Consider the following 4381-nt stretch of genomic DNA (forward strand, 5'->3'; position numbering starts at 1 on the left):
TATTAGTTTCTATTGCTGAAACATTTTGCTCAGGCAATGGGAACAAAACAATTCTAATTGACACTTGTAGGCATTGGCTCTCAGCCTTGGCTGCACATCTCACCACGGAACTACCAAAAATCCCAGTGCCCAGGCCCTACTCACAGGAGTTTTGATTCAATTGGTAGGGGATTAGGTCCAGACACCTGTTGTGCTTTTTAAAAGCTCCTCAGCTGGTTTGCATGAGCAGCCAGGGCTGAGGCCACTGCTCTAAGTAGCATGGATAAACAAAGAAAGGGACTTGGGTTAACCTGAGACAGAGTTAAGTGTATCTCCTAAAAAGGCAACTGTGGTTGTGAAAGTCCTTTGTACCCTGCTTTTGTAAAGTTAGAATCCCTCCTTGGGAGAGGTATGACACACAAATCACAGTTCTTTATTGAGAGCAAACTACTGAGTCACTTGGATGAAAATGTGAGAGTTTAAAACTCCCTAGCATGGCTTCACTAAGAATAGATCATGTCATAGAAATTGAAACAAGTTCTTGAAAGGAATGGCTAAAGATATTGACAAAGGCTGAGCAGAGGATACACTTTTTGTGAGGTCCCTCATGGAGCATGAGGTTGGGACAGGTAAAAACATATTTGCTGATTGTCATGAAATAAAAAAAAAAGGCCTTGGTGAGAAGGTGGTGGGGGTTAATGGTGGATCCAAAAATTTCATGGTAGAGGTTACGTCTCATCTAAATCAGCTTAATCATAAACTACAGGGGAAAGGAAACACAATTTTTTCAATGTTAGAAGTTATTTCATTCGAAAACAAGTTATCTCCTTTTGCTCAAGATTTTGAGAGAGAAACTTTGATTCACTTTCCTAGCCTGTTTAAACATCGCCAAGAAAATAATTCTGATATTGACATTTGCTATTTCAAAACAACACTTTTAAATATGAGGGAAGCTTTTCTCAACAGGTTTCAGGAATTCAGAAACAGCAAAGCGGCATTAGCCTTTGTTAAAAAACCTCTCAATGCTACTGTAACAGAATTAAAATTTTCCCCCTTTAATATTGACATTGGCAACTTTGAAATGCAATTGCTGGATTTAAAAAAACAAGGAACTGTGGAGTCTTTGTGCTGATATAGAAATATTAGAGAAAAACAAATGTGAACTTAGTTCACAGCACAGGTGGTGTGCTTTGAAAGACCTGGAGAAGGAAGATATGTTTATTTTTAACACCTGGAATAGTATTCCTGACTCATATAATCAACTGAAAAAAACTAGCGTTTGCTGTCCTTTCCTTATTCGGGTCTACATATTTATGCGAACAATCATTTTCAAGCATGAACCTTATCAAGAGTAAATTGAGAAGTTGTCCTATTGATGAGAACCTGGAATCGTGCCTAGAATTAAAAACAACAACATACAAACCTGACTTATCCAAACTTTCCAAGGAGATGCAAGGCCATTGTTCACATTAGTGTTTGTCAGTCATTGTCATGATTTAATTTTATGAATATTGTAAGGTAAATTGTAAGGAATTTAATTTTATCAATAAATAATATCGTTATTAAGTATGATATCAAGTTTTATTCAATGTACCTATAGTTTAACTAAGACTTAAAACTTCAAGTAAAGTTTATTAAGTTAATTTTAGGGAACGTTGTGGAGTGAAAGAAGATGTAGTGTCGAGGATTGAGAAAGGTATGTTGAGATGGTTTGGACATATAGAGAGGATGAAGGAAAGGAGATAGACGAAACAAGTATACAAGACGAGTGTGGATGGGAGAGTTGGAAGGGGTCGACCTCAGCGAACGTACCTCAATCAGATTGAGGACGTTTTTAGCAAAAGGCAGCTTAGGAGTACCCTAATTAAGTTAATAACAATGTACCTACCTATATAGTTTAAGTTTAAAAAATTTGGCTCTCGCTAGCACCGGTTTGGCTCAGTGGATAGAGAGTCGGCCTGCAGACTGAAAGGTCTCAGGTTAGATTCTGGTCAAGGGCATGTACCTGGGTTGCAGGCACATCCCCAGTAGGACATGTGCAGGAGGCAGCTGATTGATGTTTCTCTCTCATCAATGTTTCTAACGCTCTATCCCTCTCCCTTCCTCTCTGTAAAAAATCAATAAAATATATTAAAAAATATTTGGCTCTCAAAAGAAATTTCAATCGTTGTACTGTTGATATTTGGCTCTGTTGACTAATGAGTTTGCCGACCACTGCCCTAGGAGATGAGATAAATAACTTTGGGTTGCAAAAAAAAGTAATGCTATCTGATCAATAGAGGATGGTGTAAACCCACCAGTGATGCCAAAAGGGAAATCTGGAACAAGAACCAAGTATTAAAAACAGAAAATACAGTTGCAAATGGTAAGGGTTCCTTCTTTTTTATAGCCATGTAGTATTCTAGTATTCCATTGCATAAATGTACCAAAGCTTTTTTTAAAAAAAGATTTTTATACTATATTAAAAAAAATAAATAAAAAGGGATTAATCAACATGCATCTCTGCAGTCCTTCCAAGAGCCTCTGTACCCAACAGCCATGCAGACTGGCTGTTGCCTTTTTCTTCTCTGCTCAGCTTGCAGCTTGTAGCCCATGCTCTCGTTCTTAAAATCAAACTGGTTCCATCAAATCCAACACCCTGAATTTATCCAAATTGTAGAAATATGCTTTTACCACCCATCCACCAAAATACCTCCCATTCAGATCAATGACAGCTTTAATTGCTGATTTAACCCTCTCAAATTCTAAAAATATTCATACTGCTTCATCATCAGGGACACCAGGAATTTCAAATATCACACATTTTCCAACTTTGCCATATTTTTCACGCTCTTCCTTGGTTTCAACTTCCAACTCTTCATCTACCTCTCTTGCACTAACCATGTTCCTTAGTAGGACCGCTTTAGTAGGACATTTAAGTATTTCAGTTAATGGACTTGAATCCGACTTCTTGACTGCATCTTTCTCTGTGACTTCGCCCACAATGATCTTGCCTCCTTGCTTGCTCATTTTCTCCACTGATAATGCCATGCTCAGCCTTTGCTCATTCTTACCAAGACCATGAACACACACTTGGCTTTCCCAAAAGCCATACTTCTGCATGATTTTATGTGCTACTGTGACACCCATGTTGACAAGAAAGGAGCTGCCAGGGCCTTTTGGAGATCTGGGACTGTCCTGTTCCTCATAAATGGAGGTGTGTGTGAAGGAATGGCAGCTTTAGAAAACTGTGAGCAAGGTCTTGGATCCTCTTCATAAGGAAATTCTCAGGGTAACTCTTTGTCTTTCTCTACAGAAGTGGGTGGTGCGATGGCAGCTCCACCCATACTTCTTCTTCTCCTTTCTCACTCATAATCTTTATCTCCATTAGAATCTGGATCTGGTCACCTTGAAAACCCACTGACTTCATGTCTGTCTTTAGGTCTCTTTTCTCTCTCTTCTATTTCTTTTTGTCTTTCCAGCTCCCGCTGTCTCTGTCATTCTTCTCTTTGGCGCTTCACCACTTTCTCATAATCATTAGAAAACATAAGATCATATTTATCAGCTAAGGTAATCAAAACTTCTCCTGCAGAAAATCCATTGGTTACAGGATCCTTTAGGCCAGTTGCTACGTGAGGTGGGGTGTCCACAGTCTGCCGGCTGTCTGAAGAGCCGCCGCTCACTTTAGGTCGATTATCTAGGCAAGGACTGTACTTTGTTTTGTTCTCTGGCTCTTTGCTTGAGTGAGAGCTGCCTTCTTCACCTGAAGTTGAGACTGCAGAAGTTTGAAGTTTTTGGACCAGCCTTCTGTTTTCGAGTCACTGGTCTCCACTCCCAGGTCATCATACAGTGACATCTTTTCAGTTTAATGCCAGCTTTCCAGGCCCACTGTCCCCATGGGCTGCAGCAGCATGCAGCAAGGCCCAGACACCCCTGTGAGGGAAGGCTGGGCACACTGGGCATAAGCCCCTGATGGCCTGGACCACAGGCAAAGTCCACGGGCGCCTGCGGGTGCCTACCACAGCTTTTTTATACACTCATCTGCTGATGGGCACTTGGGCTGTTTCCAAATCTTAGCTTTTGTAAATTGTGCTGCTATGAACATAGGGGTGAACATATGCTTTCTGATTGGTGTTTCTGGTTTCTTAGGATATATTACTGGAAGTGGGATCACTGGGTTAAATGACTGGAGAGTATTATGCTAAGCTAAATAAGCCAGTCAGAGAAAAACAAGTATTACATGATCTTACTCACATGTGGAATCTAATGAACAAAATAAACTAATGAACAAAATAGATCCAGACACATAGAAGCATGGAACAGACTGATGAATTTCAGAGGGAAAGTGAGGATGGGTCAGTGGGTGGGTGGGGAGTGATTGACCTGGGAACTTATATGCATATATGCATAGCCCATGGACATA

At 40.2% G+C, this 4381-nt stretch overlaps 1 pseudogene across 1 annotated transcript; it reads right to left on the reverse strand.

Moving 5' to 3' along the window:
- Positions 1–2589: 2589 nt before the first annotated feature.
- On the reverse strand, positions 2590–3814 carry LOC308511374 (splicing factor 45-like; annotated as a pseudogene). The gene has a single exon. The product of its transcript is annotated as a splicing factor 45-like (transcript).
- Positions 3815–4381: the final 567 nt, after the last annotated feature.

The sequence above is a fragment of the Myotis nattereri genome, assembly GCF_964212035.1.
Source record: "Myotis nattereri genome assembly, chromosome: X".
Taxonomy (NCBI): domain Eukaryota; kingdom Metazoa; phylum Chordata; class Mammalia; order Chiroptera; family Vespertilionidae; genus Myotis; species Myotis nattereri.